The 22,475-nt window shown below is 42.4% G+C and overlaps 1 protein-coding gene and 1 long non-coding RNA gene across 5 annotated transcripts in view; both read left to right on the top strand.

The window, feature by feature from the left end:
- LOC309515840 overlaps positions 1 to 21,027 on the top strand; it is a 38,787-nt gene extending 17,760 nt beyond the window's left edge. The window contains exon 3 of the long non-coding RNA XR_014212697.1: positions 20,857 to 21,027. This is a non-coding gene — a long non-coding RNA (uncharacterized lncRNA). The remainder of the gene's footprint in view (positions 1 to 20,856) is intronic.
- Positions 1 to 22,475, top strand: part of NXPH1 (neurexophilin 1) — a 178,759-nt gene that overhangs the window by 118,069 nt on the left and 38,215 nt on the right. The window lies entirely within an intron of this gene.

The following is a 22,475-nucleotide window of genomic DNA, read 5'->3' as shown; positions in this document are numbered from 1 at the left end:
GTCAGTACGGTAATTCTGTTTTCCTAGCAAACCGGAGGTTATACTATACTAACCTCTTTTCAGGAGGAGGGCGGGGAGTGTTCGCGCGACACACCTACACACTGCAGCCGACACACAAATGTGTCGTGACACAGTTTGGAAAGCTCTGGTTTAAACCATTGTGCCCTGGTGAGCAACCTGGCCACTGAATTCTGCACCAGCTGAAGTTTCGGAACTGTATTCGGAAGTAGTCCCGTGTATTTAGCATTGCAGTAATCTAACCTAGAGTTTACCAGGGCATAGGCAACAATTCTCAGCATCCCATAACAAACTACAGTGCCCAGAATTCTTAGAGGGGATGGGAAATGTATTTTGAATGGGCTTTGAAGGTATAGTCAGTATCTACAGACTCTTAGTCACATTTAACAACAGGCATTCTGATTTCTGCTCTATGGCAATAGCGGAATCGAAACAGAGGAATGGGAATGGGAAATCATTTAGAAAAAGCCATGTGATTTTAAATGCTTGGAAGCATTTTCTTAAAACATGCACAACCTGGGGCTAAGCACAACCATTTCTTATTAAGCATCATCCCCCAAACAGTGTTAACTCCAGGTGATTTATTCTTCAGCATGCTTCTTTCATGTTGTCTATATAAAAGCAGTATCACATTATCACTTGTAGAGGGGAGAAATCTTATCTTAAAAAAAATCTCTGTGGATATGTGTGTGTTCATAGGAAATAATGTAATAACTGAGAAATTTTTCATTTAAAAATGGCCTGTGGAGTCAATTAGAGGCAATCTGAAATGCTTTGAAAATAAAACACAGAAACTTAAATATGTATGAGGTTTCAAATCATTAAGGACCAGAAACAGCCTGGTGATAAATACTGGAGACATAGGGGTATGGCAGGACTGTTTCTTGTCTTTGAAATATGGGGAAGAACCACCAGCAAGGATTAAGGGCTGCACCATACATTACAAAGAAGAAGGAACCTCTTTAAAGTTTATCATATGTATATCTACTCAGAAGCAAACTCCATTGTGTTCATCTGGGGTTAATCCCAGAAAAGTGTATATAGTCGTACCTTAGAAGTCTAATGGAATTCCTTCCAGAAGTCCGTTCGACTTCCAAAACCAAATTTCAGCTTCCGATTGGCTGCAGGAAGCTCCTGCAGCCAATCAGAAGCCACGGAAGCCCCATTGGATATTCGGGTTCCAAAAGAACTGGAACACTCACTTCTGGGTTTACGGCGTTTGGGAGCCAAAATGTCTGAGTTCCAAGGAGTTTGGGATCCAAGGTACCACTGTATAAGATGGCAACCTATTTGCTTCCCTATAAGTGCCACTGAGGGACACAGGTGGCACTGTGGGTTAAACCACAGAGCCTAGGACTTGCCGATCAGAAGGTCGGTGGTTCGAATCCCCGTGATACGGTGAGCTCCTGTTGCTCGGTCCCTGCTCCTGCCAACCTAGCAGTTCAAAAGCACGTCAAAGTGCAAGTAAATAAATAGGTACCACTCTGGCAGGAAGGTAAATGGCATTTCCGTGCGCTGCTCTGGTTCGCCAGAAGTGGCTTAGTCATGCTGGCCACATGACCCGGAAGCTGTACGCCGGCTCCCTCGTCCAATAAAGCGAGATGAGCGCCGCAACCCCAGAGTCGGCCACGACTGGACCTAATGGTCAGGGGGTCCCTTTACCTTTACCTTTAAGTGCCACTGAACTCAGTGGAAGTTACTTCTGAATGGACCCATATAGGATATAACTGTTGTGCCCCAATCCCATCACAAAGAGGCACCTAAGGGAACAGGCTTTGAAGTGCTTAGCTGAAGTGGATGCAGCTGTCTGTCTGAAAATGCATGCCTCTGAGTTGCAGCAGACCTAATCCTGCTAATCTAAAAGAAGAGATTCTCCTTTCTCACCCAGGAGGTAATGAATCTTATGTCATAAACTTTCACCTGCAGTTTTGTTTTTTTATAAGAACATTTCTTAAAAAACAATAATCTGCTGCTTAATTAACTGGGGCATCTTTCTGCTTGACATTTTTAAAAAAATGATTAAAAGAAGCAATTAGATGTCTGCAGCCCTAAAATAAAATCCAATCCTCAATGTTTCCCGGTGCTACTGACTGACATGACCAGGATCAAAAACCCCATTTTTTTTGCAGAGTTCATAGGCAAGTGAGCCATAAACTAAAGATGCAACTGTTCAGTTATTTTCCTCCAAGCATCCAAAGCTTTATATTTCAAATAAATCCATCCAACAGCGCGGAGCTATGAACAGCGGGGCACGTGTATTTCCTAGCTACTTGATCTCTGTGCTGTGCCTCACCATTTCCCTTTTAATTTGGCTTTACAAAATGCAAGGACACTCAGTGAATGAATCACATATTCCATAGGCTCCCAGTGATTGCCCAGATGCACCATTCATCTTGCCAAGATTCCTGGGACTTACAATCACCTGCAGTGTTCAGAAACATGGTGCCTGTGTAGCTTTTCTTTCCTTCATTAGCCCGTTTGTTGGAGATGACGTAAGCCAGCCCCATTCTCTACTGCCAGAAAAAAGAGGGGGGGGGGAAGAAGAAGGATGAATGTACATCTAGGATATTCTTTCATGAATTTGACATGAGCAGCTGATCATAAGTAAATAACTAACTTGCCAATGGCTTTTTTTGTATTTTAAGCTTGCTTTTATTGCACATTTCTGTGCATCACATAGAATGAATTATTCTATTAGTACAGAACCATCCCTCTTAACATCATATGTAGAACCGGTGTAGTACAGTGTTTAGAGTGCTGGGTTCAAATCCCTGCTCTGGGTGCAATTTGAGGTCTCTTTGCCTTACCTACCTCTGAAGGTTGTTGGAATAATAAGTAGACACTCTATTTTATGCATAACATGCATAGGGTTGCAAGACCTCCAGGGCTAAGCTGGAGTCTCCAGGTTTGCCCCCCCCCCCCCGTGGCAGATAGAAGGCTTGGAAAACAAGAAAATTCTAAACACACAGCTTGCAAGCTCCAACCCATTAGGGGCTGGTTGCAAATTGTTGCATAGACTCTCGGGCCGGGGGTGGAGGTGGTTAAAAGCAGTGCTTTTTTTCTTTAAAAATGTTTGGGGTACTCTCATTTTGACTCAAGAAAACCACCATTTTATAGTTCAAATTGGGAAAAATAAATACAGTAAATGGACAAAAGTACAAAGATTCACAAAATGTTTTAGGGGTATGCGTACCCCTAAGTTCCCCCCAGAAAAAAGCACTGGTTAGCAGTGGCGTAGCGTGGGTTGTCAGCACCCGGGGCAAGGCAAGTAATTTGCGCCCCCTAACCCATGGATTTTAGCAGGGGGCAGAGAGCTGCGAGTGCAAGCGTGCCCCCCCAGATGTTGCGCCCGGTGCGGCCGGCCCCCCCTGCACCCCCCACGCTACGCCACTGCTGGTTAGAAATTAAATGCAGCATAATTAACACTGGTTGACAAGAGCAGTTCACAAGTATAGAGACAACCATTTTAGCTAAGGTTTTTATCCTAATTCCCAACCAGAGACATATTTGCAAATTTGTAAGACGTGATTTTTATTTGAATGACATGCTCTCAGCAACTGTAGTTAATACTTGAAGTATATGCCTAAGGACATCACCAAGGGGTACATCCCATGACATCACATCACCAAGGGCCACCTCTAGGTCTCAGGTTTGGGCTTTGTAATCTCAGGGTCTGGGTTGCTCTTGTCCTGGCGACCCTAAATTGACAGGTCTCTCCATCCCTCCCCTTGGCCTCTTCCCATTTTCTACTGTGCTCTCCCATAAGCTGGGGATGGGCTGAATAACAAATTCTGTCCCCTGTTTGGTCTTGCTTGCAGGAAATCATAGGTCTGTCCTGTGCCATTGCAAGCTGTTTCATCCAGCTGTGTCCCATTGGTCATGTTTTATGCAAAATTGTATATAGAATATACACATTTCAATGCATTCCTCAATAAAATATGGATCTTGTATGCAACTTTTATGTAAAATGTACAGCAAAAATGCATTGCAAAATTCAGAGAAGTCTGCAATCTGACCTGGAGCTGTGCTCTGATCTGCAAGCAAGTTTGAGAACATTTGATCAGGCCAGTTCATCGAGAACCAAAGAAGACCAAGCAAACTCCTCCCCCATCTTTAGGCTAAAATAGGAAGGAGATTTCTGTGAGATGACACTTGGTATCATACTACAATCATACTATTGCTGATAGGGGAAGCGTTTTGTTGGAAAGCACCTGGTGAGAGGGTGTGTTGACTGCATCAGGAGCAGTTCTGATCTTGCAGGATTTCTTTGTAGCATGAAACAACAGAGAGATAGTGTCTATTGGTTTTGTTGAGATGAAAATGAGAATTTGGCCTTACATGGAGACTATAGCAGGGTTGGAGAACCGGTGGTCTTCCAGATGTTGTTGCACTCCATCTTCCACCAGCCTCATCCAGTATGGTGAATGGGAGGATGGGAATTATGGTCCAGCAGCATCTGAAAAGTAGCAGTTTCCCCATCCCCGACTTAAAGGTTGAATATATGAATAAGGTACCAGATAACCCTCCCTATCCCCTCATCTTTTGCACATTCAAGAACTCTGCAAATACTGTGTATGATCTCCCATTGGTGGGTACAGCACATACACCTGTACAGTTGTGAAAACATAGAATGACAGAGATGGGAGAAGTCATCTAAGTCCACCCCATCCCCTGCCAAAGCAGGAAATCTAGTCCATGGGGCTCCTTTCAAACCCTTTGCTGGATACAGGAGATTGGAGACTAGGACAACTGATGTCATATCCACCCCCTTCCAACATGTTTAAGTCTATACATTTTGAAGGTGTGAACAGAGCTTCAGTCCTGTGGGAGGTGTATGGGGCCAGGATCTGAGCACTCCCAAGATTTAAGGTCCTGTGCTTTCAGTTAAGAAGTAAGGTAAAGGTAAAGGGACCCCTGACCATTAGGTCCAGTCATGGCCAACTCTGGGGTTGCGGCGCTCATCTCGCTTTACTGGCTGAGGGAGCCGGCATACAGCTTCCGGGTCATGTAGCCAGCATGACTAAGCCGCTTCTGGCAAACCAGAGCAGCGCACGGAAACGTCGTTTACCTTCCTGCCGGAGCGGTACCTATTTATCTACTTGCACTTTGACGTGCTTTTGAACTGCTAGGTTGGCAGGAGCAGGGACCGAGCAAAGGGAGCTCACCCCGCCGGGGGGATTCGAACCGCCGACCTTCTGATCGGCAAGTCCTAGGGTCCGTGGTTTAACCCACAGCTCCACCCGTGTCCCCAGTTAAGAAGTACCTTTTAATAAAATGCATATATCCTATTTATGCTCATGCATACACCCTATTTCGGCCCATGAATATTCAGGCCCTTTAGATGCTCCCTTCTCTCAGGGCTTCACGGAAGGTCTGCAGAGGAGGTGCTAATTCCCATTAGGTTGATGTTAAGTGAAAACAGCATGAAGTGTCTTCTGATTTTGGCAGCACTGCCTGTTATTACCATTTTGACTTTCCTAAGAAATCTGTTAGTTATTTTCACTTGGTTTTTTTAAAAAAACAACAACACATGCACACTGCTCTCCAATGTGTTACTAATTTGAATCGGAATTCTGAATGCCTGTATGTAAAGTTGGGCCTAAAATAAATGCCGGCTTAATCTTGTATAGAGCAATAATTGCAGGTGCCTTTTGCAGCATTTAGCCTGATTGCAGCTTTAATCTCTTCCATGCGCAGCTGTGGTGAAGTGCATGCTGTTTGTGTACGTTTTTTTGTCTCCATGCTGGAGGGTCGCTTCTAAGTTTATCGCTGCCATTGTGCTGAAGATTATCAGGCAGCACATGGAATGTTGGCAGCATCAGCGGATTCTTAAATGCGTTCTTGTGGTCCCTTCACAAGAAAGCGGGGAAGGGCCATACCTCAGTGGTAAAGCATCTTCTTTCCATGCAGAAGGTCCCAGGTTCAAGCCTTGGCATCACCAGGTATGGCTGGAAAAGACTCTGTCTGAAACCCTGGAGAGCTGCTGTTGGTCAGTGTGGACTAAGGTTTCCCAAACTTGGGTTTCCAGGTGTTTTTGGATTACAACTCCCATCAAGCCTAGCTCACAGGACCAGTGGTCAGGGATGATGGGAACTGTAGTCCAAAAACAGCTAGAAACCCAACTTTGGGAAACCCTGGTGTAGACAGTACCAATTGGTCAAACCCAATTGGTCAAACCTATTTGGTCTAACTCAGTATAAGGCAGCATCCTATGCTTCTAAACAAATGACTAGGTTGTGATCGGTATGCTAATCTTTCCCATTTCTTGTGTCCTAAAATAGACTTATTTCCCCCCCAGGGTGAAGGATCTTCACTCCTACTCCCCTCAAGGAGCCACAGTTCCCAGTATTCCCTGGGAAGTGGGATTGATTGTAAAACTACTCTAGGAACTGTAGCCATGTGTGTGGAATAGGTATCTCTTAACAGCTCTCAGCATCCTTAACAAAGTATAGTTCCCAGGATTCTTTGGGGGAAGACATGACATTGGTCTGAAAAGACCTACATTGGCTCCCAGTACCATTCCGAGCACAATTCAAAGTGTTGGTGCTGACCTTTAAAGCCCTAAACTGCCTTGACCCAGCATACCTGAAGTAGCTTCTCCACCCCATTGTTCAGCCCGGACACTGAGGTCCAGCACCGAGGGCCTTCTGGCAGTTCCCTCACTGTGAGAATTAAGGTTACAGGGAACCAGGCAGAGGGCCTTCTCGGTAGTGGTGCCCACCCTGTGGAATGCTCTCCCATCAGATGTCAAGTAAATAAACAACTATCTGACTTTTAGAAGACATCTGGGCAGCCCTGTTTAGGGAAGTTTTTAATGTTTGATGTTTTATCGCTTCTTCTTCTTCTTCTTCTTCTTCTTCTTCTTCTTCTTCTTATTATTATTATTATTATTATTATTATTATTATTATTAATATTCTGTTGAGAGCCGCCCAGAACGGCTGGGGAAACCCAGCCATATGGGTGAGGTATAAATATATTATTATTATTATTATTATTATTATTATTATTATTATTATTGTTATTATTGTTATTATTGTTATTATTGTTATTATTTCAAGGTGATATTAAAGTGCTTTAAACGTAAGTTGGAGGTGTGGAAGACTTCCGGGTTGGCACCATCGCCGAATGGCGGATTCCCTCCGAGCTCCGGAGGGAGTCTGCTCGACAGGGCCCGGGTTTTGCCGCGCCGGCGACGCGGGGACCCTTAAAAACCACGGGCGCGGATGCCCGTGGACATGGTGACTAGGCGGGCACCGTTAGCGCCCTCCCGACCTGCGAAGGAGCCTTTTTAAAGGCTACGGAACGGGGGACGGGGAGCGGCGCGGTGCTGTGAGTCTGCTGCTTCCCCTGCCGAGCGAAGCCGTATGCCATTCGTCGGAGAGCGCTGACTTCTTCCTTTAAATTTGGACTCAAAATCAAGAACAACAATCCGTGATCAATCTGGAAATTGGACTAAAATTATCCCTTTTTTGTGGATTTGGTACGAGCGGGGGAGGTGCAAAGAGGAAGTCCGTCTGCCCCCATTGTAAACATTTTAAAGCAAGGATTTGTCAACTAAAGTTGAGAGAAGAGTCATTTTTTTCCTGTTTGGATAAAGTTATTAATTCCACGGATTTAAAAGTTTAAGTTACTGTGCTGGAGGATAAGAGTTTATTTATTTATTATTAAGTGCCACTCTTCCCGAGACCGGGAGCAACCCGCGAAAGGAGCCTGCTGAGGAGTTACAGAAGATTTTGACAGCTGTCAAATTAGCTGTCAAAGTCGGAAAAAACTGAAAGTTTTGGTTTAGCCGGTTATATCGTTACAAGGTATTGAAGATAAAGAAAGATTGATACAAATTAATTTGACTTTTGGACTGGAAGTGAAAGGAATATTAAGTAACCAGAATCCCTCTAGAGGGGATTCACGGACATTACAAGAATGGAAATAGGTCGGAAAATATTGGCTGATCTGGATGAGGTCGTCTTTCTCATGGGAAAGCTGCGAGAGATGTACGAGCAAGGCCATGTTTTGTCTACAAGTCCTACAAAACTGAAGTCAACAGCAAATATATCTACTGAGTTGGAAAAGGACTTGATGTTCAAAAAACAGGCAGCTGGACAAGAAAAGAAACCAGAGACTGAAGAGGAGGAAGAGACATTTGTTGAACAGGAGGAGCAGAAAGGAGGGGCGGCCGAAATGTCACAGAAGGTAAACGAGAGTCGGAGGCCTGCCAAGATGGTTATAAATCTGATTAAGGTGGAAGCTGGAGCTTTTGGGGTATTTGGACTTAAGAAACAGAACTTGAGCTCCACCTTTAAACAAGGAGGCCTGGCTGGAAGGAATATGGATATTATAGAGAGAGCGCCCCTTCGAGATTGGGTGTTAAACACAAGGGACCCTCAAAGAAGCCGGCAGAAAGGGACTGAGAGAGATGCAAAAGCCTCGGACGTGAGGTCACCAGGCTAAACAGATGGATTAATGGACTATGGTTTGGGATTGAAACTGGGGAGAGAAGGGTGGGGTTTGGAAATCCAAAGGGGGCCTGATGTTTTTTACTTTGTGTTAATTTTTATGTTGTTATTACTATAAGAATGGGGAATTCGTGGAAGGGAAATAGGGTCAACCTTAGAAAAAGCTTTTTTATAAATGATTAAGGTATATAAATTAAAAGTTGACATATAAATTGAACTAAATATAATAATGAATTAAGGGTTAAAATTTTATATAAATAAATATAATAACAAATTAAGGTTAAAGAATTAGAGATAAGAACTTGTTGGATAAATAATATTTGGATTTGGAATACAAGAAGGGGAGGTGAGGGGAAGTCGTGGAAAGAAGTTATTGAAAATGAGACTTTAAAGGTTGAATTTTCTTTGTGTTTTCTTTTTTGTTTTTCTTTTGTTCTTTTGTATTATTTGAAACTCTAATAAATATTACTTTAAAAAATAAATAAATAAACGTAAGTTGGAGGTGTGCAGTGAGTCATTGTAGACAATAGTGAGGTAGATGGACCAATGGTATTAAAGCACAAAGGGAAGAAAGGAGTTCATAAACCAGGTGGAGGAATGCTAGGAAAAAACAATTTGAGGAAGGGCCATAATTCAGTGGCAGAACTTCTTCCTTGCATGCAAAAGTTCCCATGTTCAATCCCATTGGCATCTCCATGTAGGGCTGGGAGTGTCTCATGCCTGAAACCCTGGAAAATGCCCATAGTCAGTGTAGACAATACTGAGCTGGATGGAGCAATGGTCCGGCACAATATAAGGCAGCATTGTGAGCTCCCAATTCCTCTGACTGCATCAAAGGGGTCCAGGTCTAATATACTTCAAATGTGGTTTCTCTGCCTGCAAGAGGCTTCTTGTTATATTTTGTTTTCAGTAATGTCTCCCCTCATTATTTATTACTGGCCAATATAGCACTCTAAATAGAATATGTTAAACTTTATTGTTGCTCTGCACTTGGAATTGTTTTATCTGTGTGACTGCTGCTAAGGACTCCCTTTAGGCAAAAGACATTCAGAGCATTTTGGGAAGGCAGGCTATAAGGATGACCTCATCGAATCATGGAGTTGGAAGAGACCCTGGGGGACATCTAGTCCAACCCCCTGAAATGCAGTGATATACAGCTGGATCGAACCTGCAACCTTGGTGTTGTCAGCACCACAGCCCAAACCCACTGAGCTAACCAGCTTTCATTTTGATGTTGGTGGCCCTTTTCTGACATTCAAGAATGGTTCGGGAGTGAACCACTAGTGAATACTGAATCACTTGAGAACTGTATGTTACTGAGCTGAATTTTCTCTCTCTCCAGACATTGGGGTCTGTCTCTTTCAGCCATACATGCACTGAAATGGGGTATTATGCTACTCATTGAATAAAGAATTATAAATGATTTATTTGCCATTGAGAAATAGTCAGATCATAACCAAAAGTGCACCTAAGTGCTTATATAGGCAGAATCATAGAATCATAGATTTGTAGAGTTGGAAGGAGCCATGAGGCTCCATAGCTATCCAGTGCTAGCCCTGCTCAGAGTAGACCCAGATACATTCATAGACATGACTAAGTTGGACTCGTTCATTTCAATGGATCTGCTCTGAGTAGGACAGCTGAGCAGAACCCATAGGTTCTCTGCATTTGACTTTATGTCGATATATTCTTTGAGTAGGAAATTAGGAAGGCATTTAGACTTTTGAGTAACACAGAATAAGAATGGGTTGTTGCCACATATAACAAAATGTCACTGAAAGGGGATTAACATTTTGAATTTTGACAACCACTTCTAATTATATGGGAGTTCTAGTGAAGTCCAGACAGACATGTCTTTTAATTGGATGGGTCCCTTATATCACTTTTGGAGACAGTGCTGTTGGCTTTCTGTCATATTTGATGGGTCAAAGCCAATTTAAGGATAAGGCCTTTTTCATTTTTGTTTTTGCTTTGCTACCACAGATTTCAAAGAATTACCGTATTTTTTGCTCTATAAGACTCACTTTTTCCCTCCTAAGAAGTAAGGGGAAATGTGTGTCCGTCTTATGGAGCGAATGCAGGCTGTGCAGCTATCCCAGAAGCCAGAACAGCAAGAGGGATTGCTGCTTTCACTGCACAGCGATCCCTCTTGCTGTTCTGGCTTCTGAGATTCAGATTTTTTTTTCTTGTTTTCCTCCTCCCAAAACTAGGTGCGTCTTGTGGTCTGGTGTGTCTTATAGAGCGAAAAATACGGTAATTTTCAAGATTCGCAATATATACAACAGGCATGTGACCCTCAGAATGTCATTGGACTCTTATAACTATCACCCCCAATACTGCTCCCATATGCCTTATACTCCTGGAGTATTGAAGTATTAATTGAAGTTTGCACGCTACACATTGTCTGAGACCATAAAGTCCTGGCTAAAAGTAAACATGGATGAAAGATCTTACATTCAGTGAAAAGCCAATGGCTGAAAGCAAATATGCTATGTATTAATTCAGAAATGTGTATTCTCTCCATTAGGGTCATAGTGACTTCTGGAGCAGCAGAAGTATAATAATATTGTTGTAACATGGCTTATTTGTATTGATGCTGACATTATGCATAAACAGTGGGATTCAATAGGAAGAAATTATGCATGAAACCAATACGTATGTCAATAAATAAAACAAGATTAATTTACTAGTGTAATCAAGCAATCTTCAATAGAATAGGTATTCATTTTAATCTAGTTTAAATAAGCAGTGTATCTGTCACGCTACGGCTAGATTTATGAATTCCGTGTTATCAATTTTTCCTTCTAAATCAATGATAACAACCCTGATTAATACATTTTAAGTACTGCAGAGGCTGAGTGTATGGAGTGCACTTCTCTATCTTCCTGGTGCTTTAAGTGTTGTGTTTACAGTCTCTTTTATTACTTTTGACTGTATGTTGAGGTGACTATTTTGCTTGCTGCTTTTATTTATGATCCACCAGATCTTTCTGGAATAATAGTTCTTGGGGTTATAAATTTCATAAGAACCTCCTTCACACCTGGCTGTGTTCATTCTTCAATCACTGCTGCACCTCCTTTGTTGAACGTAGCTTCCTTGGATGAGGACAGTATATTGAATTATTGTCCTCTTTCCAAATTGCCTTTGCAGAGATGACAGTGAAACTGCATTGTTGCAACATTTTACCAATAATAACCTCCAAAAGTAAACACAATCTGAATGATACACCTCGGGCAGAAATTTGGCACCACTGCAGCAACAAAGTGCCCCTTGAAGTCATCGCTAAAGATTTTTTTTTTTTTGTCATTGATGACTTTAGAAACTTTGTTGCACTTAGTATTTGCTTCATTGGAACACACAGTCTTCTTTGTTAGCGTTCATTAGATTTCAAGAATAGCCCTTAAAGATCAGGCCAAAGACTCATCTGGTCCAGTATTCTGCTTTCACAGAGACCAACCTATGAGAAGCCCACAAGCAAGACATGAAGATAATAGCAAACTCCTACTTGTGTTCTGGTGTATATAGGGTGTTAGGGGAAGGAACTTACTACTGGTGGAAGACATGTTGTGCACTTTCTCGGGTAGCTTGTCCAGCTTTGGTCCCCACCCCCAGGCACTCAGTCAGCACGTGACAGCAGCCACACCCCAGGAAATGCCTTTGACTAAACCTGGTGAGGGTAGCTGATGGGTCTCAAACCCTCAGTGAGTTACGAACTAGCCTTGCATGTGAAGACAGGCTCATCTCTTGTATCTAAGTCCCCCATCACAACACTCTTCACTTTGCTAAGAAGTTGCATGTGCATTGTATCCTTGGCATACTATTCAGCAGGGATCTGTAGATTGCTTCTTCTTTTAGATCAGGGGTAGTCAACCTTCTTATACCTACTGCCTACTAATGAATCTTTCTTGATGGTAAAATTTCCTTACTGCCCACCAGTGCTTGATGGAAGGAGAATTCAGCTTGTGCCGTAGAACCCCCTACCACCCACCTAGAATCCTGAAACGCCCACTAGTGGTCAGTAGGGACCAGGTTGACAACCCCTGTTTTAGACGGAGCCATCATGGGCAACACTGTTTCACAGCACATGCCCATTTATGCATCAAAATTTTATTTGTGAGTAAAGGCACAAGGGGTTGCAGTTTGGAAATGGATATCGTGTAGTTATCATTATCTGAATTTGAATCCAGTGGGGGAAAATCTTGCATCTGCTGCAACAAATATAGAATATGTATTTAGGAGTTTAGTGATGTATGATTTTCCACAGATTAATTTATTTGCAGGTGTTCAGCCAACCAATATGCATATATTTGTAAACAAAAAAAAAATGGAATGAAAAGGAGAAAATCTTTATGGGAACTTACAGAAAATGCCTTTAAAAGGATAAAGCCTATAGGCTTCTCCAAATAGCTATAAGATAATGTTTTTGAAAAAGGCAGTAGTAATTTGTGAAAGATTAAAGACATTTTTGCTTTTATAGCTGGAGAAGACTGTGAACTGTTTGATATAATTGTTATTCAGCCTTTGTTTTTGAACTCTAAAGTTTGGCTTCTGTTTTGTTCTGTATTTCTGAAGGATATATTTGTGATAATCCATGTGCTGGCAGAAAGACATTTGTTTTTTTGGAAAATTAATTAGATCATATTTGAATATTCATATCACTCTCTTGCATTGAAGGGATAAAAATAGTTTCCGCTGATTGCCTGGGGAGTTAGGGATGACCTAACATGGCTCAATTTAAAAGAAAAAATATACACAACAAAACAATCCTTTTACGCTTTCACACATTCATTGTGCAACCTACTATTAGAATATGATGAAACTTCCTTTGATGTTTCCTCTTATGTACTTCTGTGCCAGATCTGTGAAATCTCAGACCTGTGGCTGAATGTGGCCCTTCCACGTCAGAGGAAGTAAATACCCCTGAATGCCACTTGCAGAAAGCCACAGCAGAGGAGAGGTTTTCCCTGGTATCAGGTTGGCCTGGTCTAGCTGGCTCTTCTGTTCCTAACATAATGCATTTTCCCCATGCTATTTTCACTAATACAGTCGTACCTCGGAAGTCAAACAGAATCCGTTCCGGAAGTCCATTCGACTTCTGAAATGTTTGACTTGCAATGCACGGCTTCTGATCGGCTGCAGGAAATTCCTGCAGCCAATTGGAAGCCGTGGAAGGGAAGCCCCATTAGACATTCAAAGAACATTTGAAAACCAGGACACTCACTTCCAGTTTTTGAACATTCGGGAGCCGGAACGTTCGACTCCCAAGGTGTTTGAGAGCCGAGGTACAACTTTATATGCATATATACTTTAATATATTTATTTTTATATGAATGACTTGGCTGGAGAATTGCATTGCAAAATTTGGAGAAGCTTGAATTTCAAAGGACGGCTGTGTTCTCGGTTCAAATTTTGTCTTGGAAAGCACAAATTTTGCAGGGTCATTTATAAATGCGAACTGAACTGAATTTCACCTCTGTTCCTCTTGCATGTAAAATGTGAGCACCCCCATTGCTCACATCCACCACGGTAAACAGGACTGCGAACACACAAGCGATTACACTAAAATGATGCTCTCTCCCCTTTCCTTCTTAAGTAGCACTCTCTGCTTCAAGTTAGTATTTGGCCAACAACCCTGGAAGCAATTTTTAATTATGAAAGTCAATTAATGTTTTCATTTCAGCTACAGCAGGTGTACAAACAGCTTAATGTCAAAATTCTCATCAACTCCACGCTGCTGCGTACAGAGGGAGCAGAAACTCAAAACTCATTGAAACAAATTGGCACAGGAGCTGTTTATTTAGAGCAGATTCCTAGGTGTCAGAATAAATAGTGTGTGGGCTTGGTTTTGTTTTGTTTTGTGATATAAGGAGTAGCTCTCTGTCTTAATTTCAATAACCATTGTACTGACATTTCCATCTGCCTGACATGTAATCGAGTATACAAAGGCTGGGGCTATTTAAATTAGGAAGGTTTTCTACCTATTCTCTGCCTTTGCCTCTCTGCCTCCCCCCTGTAAAGCAGGAATTTCAGTTTGTAGTTAATGTGGGCATGGACTAAAGCCCTCTAAAGAATAGTGGGAGTCTTCCATTGGCTGTAAATGGACACTGAGTCAGGTTATTGATGAATACCCAGGGCAGAGGAATAGGATTCATGTGTTACACCCATCCCAAAACTAATCTTGGAAAACGTACTCAATGTGTTTAAATTAAAATTTCAGCCTTCATATAACTGATTCCAGCAGTAGCACTGAATTCTATGCACATAAAGTAATGGCTGCTGTGCAATGGCACTTCTTAGCAATCCCCCTTTTTATTGTTTACATATTGCCAAAAAGGCTTCTAAGTGGTTTCCAACGATAAATCCATACATAATTAAAATGCGCCATAACAGTTTCAGCATTAAAGCACCCTTTATTAAAACACAGAACAAGCTAGTTAAAACACACACACATAAAAAAAGAGCACAGTTAAAACGATAAAATCAGAAGTTCTGATTCAGGGGAAAGTTTGCTTTAAATAGGTGTGTCTTCAGGAGCTGGTGGAAAGCAGATAGTGATGGAGCCCCTTGTCTTTCAGCAGGGAAGGCATTCCACAACTACAGTAGTGAAAAAGCCTGCCTCCACAAGCAGATTATAATTGGGCCATGGCAAGACTAAGCAGGTTCCATTTGCTGATCATAATGCCCTTATTGGGCAAGGAGGAAGAAGATTTTTTGTTTTGTTTTTTAGATAACCTGGTCTAAAGTTATTTAGGGCTTGGTATTAGCAGAACCTTAAAACTGTCTTGGTGGCCAATAGGTAGCCAGAGCAGATTCCTCAGTACTGGCACAATATGTGCCTGATAAGGAGCACCACTCGTCAGCCAGACATTCTGCACCAGCTGCAACCTCTGGACCAGCTGCAATGGAAGTCCAATGCAAAGTGTATTGGAATAGTCCAGGCATGAGGTTACCAACACATGTGTCACAGTGGCCAATATTATCCTGGGTGAGAAAAGGACGCAGTTGACATGCTTGCTGAAGCTAGTGGTAGGCGCTATTTGTCACAGAGACCATCTGGGCCTCCACAGACAAAAGATGATTTCAGGAGCCCCCTTAAAGTGTGCAAAATCATTTTAAGCTTGAAATACCTATTCTCTGTTCCTCTCTAAGGAATCTGAGCATGATTAGTTAATGCATTCTGCTATAAAACCTCTAAAGCAGATCCCCCGAGGCAACAAAACATCTGCATAAAACTCAAAATGTTGCAGAGAATGAGGAATGGGGCTTTGAAACCTCTGACATTGTCAGCAGTTTTCTGGGGAAGCTTCATAACACAAAATATAAGTAGTTCTGCATCTCTTGTAGATTGTTGAGCCATTATCAGGATTATGATCTGTCTTGTGTTGCTGGCACTAGGTTAAATTGTGAGTCCCAAATGTGTGCTAGGTGCCGCATCCACTTAATATTAAAAATGTGTATATATTTTTTTCCTTTGTGATATTCCATTGCTTAGTAGCTTCCATTGCTTAGTAGAAACTTCGGCAAAAAAAGAAAAAGAAAAAGAAGTACAGTGGTACCTTGGTTTACGAACTTAATCAGTTCCGGAAGTCCATTCTTAAACCAAAGCGTTCTTAAACCAAGGTGTGCTTTCCCATAGCAGCAGGGGACTCAATTTACACCCAACAGGAAGTGGAACACATTCTGCTTCCAAGGCAAAGTTCACAAACCAAAACACCTACTTCCGGGTTTGCAGCGTTCCTAGTCCAAGTTGTCCATAAACAAAGCTGATCTTAAACCAAGGTACCACTGTATTGTGCTTAAGTGAAGTCAGAGGCAGAAATAGCGACTGAGCTAAATTCCTTTCCAGACTTCCTTCCTTTTGTTTTCCAAAGCTCAATATCTCCTTTGGCTGAATAATGAGAAGAAAGGAAAGAAAGAAAGAAAGAAAGAGAAAATGTGCTGTATGAGGGAATTCTGGTAGAATTCTAAAACTTCTTATTCAATCAATTATTTTCAGCTTTTTGTGACAGGGATGGGGAAGCTGTGGCCCTCCAGTTGTTGCTGGACTACAACTCCCACATTCCATGGTCTTTAGCCACCTTTGTTACAGCTGATGGGGGTTGTAGTCCCAGAATGCCTGGAAGGTCACAGGATTCCCATCTCTGATCTAGGATGAAGGAGTTTTTAAATACCCAGCATTGTGGCATTTAATAGAATTCTGTAATTCTGAGGATATTTAGGAACGTGTGTGTGTGTGTGTGTGTGTGTGTGTGTGTGTGTGTGTGTATGATTCTCCATAGTGAAATAAGGTCACCCCAAATAATTCAGACTTTTAAACCCCCTTTCTGCTGACTTTTGGAATGAAGCTATGCTATGCAAGGATTGGCAAAGCCTATCCTTTCACAGCTGGCACAATGCCTACTTATTTCACCAAATAGGTCTCATTAGTGTTGCTTGGCTGCTACAGCCCCAACCTCTCTGTCTCCTTCCCTCTGTAAAATGTACTATAATTCCCCCCTTGTTCTCAACTATTCTCAATAATGATTTCTTTCCCTGGCCTTGTTTCCTTTTAAACACCAGAATTGCAGCAACTGAGCCTGACAGAAGTGTGGATCTGCTTCAGGTTGTTCGAATCGGTGTTTGTTTTCCATAGAGGCACTGAAGCATTTAGTACCTGAAGTGGATATTATATAGCAAGGAAGGTGAACCTGCAGCTGTCTAGATTAGGCTGGACTCCCCCCTCCTATCAACCATAGCCAATGTGGACAGAGATGATGGGACCTATAACCCATCAACATGTGACGGGGCACACCTTCCACAGCCCCCAAATTTCTTTACTCTTTTTTCAGTATGGCGATTCACAGAATCACAGAATTGTAGAGTTGGAAAGGACCCTGAGAGTCACCTAGTCCAATCTCATTTGTTTACAGTGTTACGCGCAGATCCAGCTGACCAGATATCTGAATCTGTGATGTGTGCACATCAAGCTTTGGGTACCAATTCCGGGTGTTTGGATAAGCAGATTTTCCACATGACAAGCGTCTGGATAGCAGGGCCTTGTGTGAGCAAATAAGCCAGGAGACCCAAGGGCAGATATGACCTTGAGAGGATGGTGCCCACCTGCCTCAAGACACACACCTCCCCCCGCCCCACCTGGCATTTTATTCCCTCTCAGTGGCCCCTTGCAGTCTCACTGGAAATTTCCAAAAGCTATGGAACCATATGTAAGAGTTTACAAGGAAAGAAGAAAACTAATTGTTGTGCAAAGCTCTGCTTGACTAGCAAAATTCACCTCTGCAGGGAAGGGCAGAGAGGTGTATGGAGACATTGGCAGCCGCACCATCCTGCCAGCTATGACACTGTGTATGTCAATCTGTGATAATGGGCTGTATGGACAACTGCCCTCCTGCTCTGCTCTGATGACACACAGCTCATAGGATTCAACCGTAAACGACCATTTGTTTATCAAGGGCACTATACTGTTTTGAGCGGCTTGTGAATGGTGCTGGTAATAGTCCTAATTTAGAGACACACACTGGATAATCTGTGCATGGAGTGATGATGACGATGATTGTTGCTGTTACGGCAGTGTCCAGGTGATAATCCCATGCCTTCCAACTGTCCTAGTCAACTGGTGCCCATGTTTTCGTACCAGGGAAACATTGGAGAGACCTTGGCGAAAATGGTCTTTTGTGTGTTCCCACACTTTCGAAAGATTTCCCTTGCTTCACAACAACAGCAACCTGTAACTGGTCTTCCAGATAGTGATAGATGTTCTTGAATGTGTTTGCGCTGCAGTGAGTCTATAACAAGCCCAACCAGATCCATTGCGAGATGAATGGTTATTTCCTACCTCCAGGTTCAGAGGCACTGTATACCATTTGCTGGAAATTGCAAGAAGGGAGAATACTCTTGTGCCCGGCTGCTGCTTAGAGGTTTCCCAGAGACATCTGTTTGGCCACTGTGAGTATAGGATTCTGGACTAGATGGGCCATTGGCCTGATCCAACAGGCTTTTCTTATGTTCCTGGGTATTTATGACTACATCATATGCTCTTAGACCCTGGACACATACTCTAGGGAGTTCCTATCAATGGAAAAACAAGTCAGAGGGCAAGCAATTCAAGAACCCCACATTATGTCAGAAGTGGTTGTAAAAAACCCTCTTTTCCATGTTTAAAAAGTTGTTTGCAGTCTGGATGTGCACAAACACACACACACCAGGGTAGGAAATGTCTAGACATAAGGAGTGGCAGTAAAGAACCGAGCTCTATAAGTGAGGCAACATATGTATATAAAGAGATTTCCTGGAATAGGAACTGTTGACTAGAGTAGTTAAATGCATGCATGGCCTTATTGAAACCAATGAAATAAATGTAGCCCTGGTGCTTTTCTTACCCCTGTGCTCTGTGCACTGTGTCAGGCCGTAAGCATTGCGACACTCTGCTGGTGGCTGGCAGGGGCACATTTATGACCTGTTTCCCATTGGCCAGCTCATCCTAGAATAACACCATCAACAGCTAGGCAAGGACAGAAGTCAAGTTATCTGAAAGAAAGCACAGCTGTTTGGTGATACTGCACAGTGTGACACTGGTTTATTGAAGACGCTTCCCTGTGAATATTAATGAACAATGCCTGCTTTGCTTTGTTTTGATGATGACAATATATGCATGAGGGTGGCTTTTTTTTTTTTGGCTATTATTAGCCAGACTTTTTCCAAAACAGCTTAATTCTTTATTGTGGGGCATTATATTATCCTTTTCCCGATGGAGAAGGGCTCATTGACATAGAGTACCAGTTCAGCATGTAAATGTCTCAGGTTCAGCTTCTGCCAACTTCAGATAAGACTAAGAGAAAATCTTACCCGAAACTCTAGACAGTTGCTGCCAGTCTGTGCAGACAATACTAAGCTAGATGGATCAATGGTCTGACTTAGTACATCTCCTTTTGGTCCTGTATTGAGAATATTGGAAGAAAAGCAAACCATTTTTCCTGTTGAAGGCCAGAATTCCATGAAGGTAATGGGGGCAGCATGTAGGTAGGCAGGGCCACATACAATAGGCTACCTGGCTTCCATTTTTACAATGGCTACCTCAGAGTAGATTTCCCAGTCCTAGGCAGGTCTACTTAGAAGTAAACCCCACTGAGTTTGATGGAGTACCACAAACCAGCTACTGTCCAGGAAAATAAATAAAAGCAATTGCTTTGCTTTCTGATTTTAATGTGGTGTACATATAGAAATCCTGAGAAGGAAGGAAGGAGAAGAAATGGACAGGAAGGAAGGCATGTTGATGGGATGGAAGAACAGGGCAGCTTCAGGAGACATCAGGGGCCATATAAAGTGAGATCAGGAGCCACATTCAGCCCCCCCCCCAGATTGTGTTGTAAAAGAAGCTCCAGTTGGGATGTGTTAATATGAAGATTTACAAAGGCAATTGCTAAAATGGTGGCAATTTGCTAGATAGTATTTCTCTCCCACATTTGTTCCAGTGGTTAGGAGAGCTGGAAAACTGTTGATGTTTGGATTGGAGAATCATTGTGGGTATAGTCTTAAGAATGCTGGATCTCAACCCAGGATTCTAGGTACTGCTAGGCCATAAATCTGGTTAGGTGGCTTTGGAAAAGCTGTTTTCATTCCATTTAGTCTACCTCACCAGGGTTTTCTGAAGCTTGCTCAGGCTTCTCCAGCTTGGTGCTTGGACAACAGCTTCCACCATCCCATTCCATTGAGCATGATAACTGGGCTGATGAGAATTGTAATCTGGGGGAGAGCGGGAGAGACACCAGGTTCAGGGAGGCAGGCTAGATTGTCACTCTGAGCTCTTTGGAGAAGGGATGGGATATAATTTTTAAAAATTGCGTAAAGATAGTGTGAGGAAGGAAGACACACATCAAACGCATGCTAGTGCCAATAATAGCTTTTATGCCTTCTTTTAAAAGGCAAACTGAAACAACAGATATGACAAGGGGATTATGTTAAGGGTCTGGGAATGTCAGCTGTGTCACTCAGAGAAGCATTATGTCTACTGGAAAAGCAAAACTGCTCCCCCCCCCATCCTCAATGAAAGACAGCTCTGTGCTGTATGAGTTGTATCATGGCCTGCCTTTTCAAAGTGTTTTGCATATATTCCCAGTCTTTTCATTTCAGCTCCAGTTCACCTTTAACCACCAGCTTGTGCCATTCTCAAGTTTGAACTCTAATGCAGCTGGAGAGCAAGTTTTATTAGGCTCTCAGTCGAGATGCTTTTGCAGATGTCTGCTGAGATAGTTTGTATTTTTGTAAACAGTGGATGACTCCTCGGCATTAAGAGAGTGACCCTGTGTTTACTGCAAGAGCTGCACACAGTAAATGTGGCTGTTCTCCACCCAAAAAAGTGACAGGAGCCTATTTGCAATTGATTTACAGTGATGCAGCATCTGTGAATTGAGACGATGAATCTTGCCAGGGAAAATAAATTCAGAAGCTAGCCAAGAATGAATATCCAAGGCAATTTTCTTATCCTCGGAGTACAAGGGTACCTGAAAATCAAGGAAACAAGCAAACCCTGATTGAAATGATTGATAAAGAACCATGTGTGGCAGGTATCTTGGGCAAATAGAAATCCTCTGTTGGCTATTTTGACAAACCTTCAGTTCTTCAGAAAATCCTTACCCTTTTCCTTACCATAGCACCCAAGGGCAACATTTGGTATACCAGATCACATCAATATAGAGTTATATTACTGGGAATATATCCATAGTTATAGACAAAACAACACCAACCAAACCCAATAGTTGGCAGCATCTACTGCAGCAGTAGCCAATATGCCCACCAAATGTTGCTGGACTCCAGCTCCCATCAACCACAGCCAGCATAGCCAATGGTCAGAGGGATGGGAGGTGGGGTCCAACAAAATATTGAGGCCACCACATAGGCTACCCCTGATCTACTGGGTTAAAGTGCAGTTGGGTGCTTTTGTGCTAATAGAAAAGAGGTGGCGGTTTTGGTTTAGAGAGTCAGTGTGATGTAGTAGTTAGAACTAGGAGCTGGGAGACCAGGGTTCAAATCCACACTCTGCCATGAAACTCACTGGGCACCTTGAGTAGGAAAAGAACCATGTATGCCACCTTGAGCTCCTTGGAGGAAAGATGGGATATAAATGTGGTAAAGAAATGAAGATAAGGAAATCTCACTTTGCCAACTTCCAATCTCTGGTGGATCAACGCTTCTTAAGGGCGAGTGTAGCCTTTCTCATCAGCTTGACTGGGAAAACCAAGATATTAATTATGTGTTATATTAGCTTAGTTAGAATCTCCTTCCCAAATGACAGCACACAAATTTATTCAGTGCTTTTTTCTGCAAAATAAGATGGGGAAGCGCACCACAAATTTTGTTTGTTTGTTGCATGACCAGTCACACTGCTTTCCTGCCAGGCAGTGGCTAAATGTAAGATGTGAATAATAAACTCAAGCAGACAATGATCTGGATTAGAAATGGCCACAACTTTATTGATTACTGATATAGGTGATTTTTTGGCTTAAACGTTGGGTGTTCTAGGCCCAACCAAAAAATCAGTTATTTGATTTTAAAAAGGTAAGGGAACTCAGTTCCCTTGAGTTTCTGCTCAAAAAACCCTCTGGATTTACATATGGTATGCACAAGTTATTATTGATGCTTTCTGTTCATTCCCCTGGAATCTATGGGATGAAGGGTAGCGTACAAATGGTTTAAATAATAAATATGGATTTGGGGGTGTTGTATCCAATGGTGTCCCTCCACTAATGGGAACTTGTTGTCTTGAAAGAGGCTTTGTTCAGTGGAACAGCAAAACAAAGCAATTTTTCCACACTCACCCCTCCCTGTAGTCTTAACCATCTATTCCTAGTCAGGGGTAAAATCCAAGTCTGCTCAATGAAATCTTGCTCCTTAGAAATGAAAGCATTTCAGAGGATTATATGTAATTCCTCAAAGCTTGACATGATCTTCATGACAGCATGTAGTATTGAACCACCCTTGAAATCTTGCGCAATACAGTCGGAAGGAGC

This window comes from Podarcis vaucheri, assembly GCF_965113315.1.
Source record: "Podarcis vaucheri genome assembly, chromosome: 12".
NCBI classification, from domain to species: Eukaryota; Metazoa; Chordata; class Lepidosauria; order Squamata; family Lacertidae; genus Podarcis; species Podarcis vaucheri.
The sequence above is the reverse complement of the archived record's forward strand: the minus strand, read 5'-3'. Positions and strand labels throughout refer to the sequence as shown.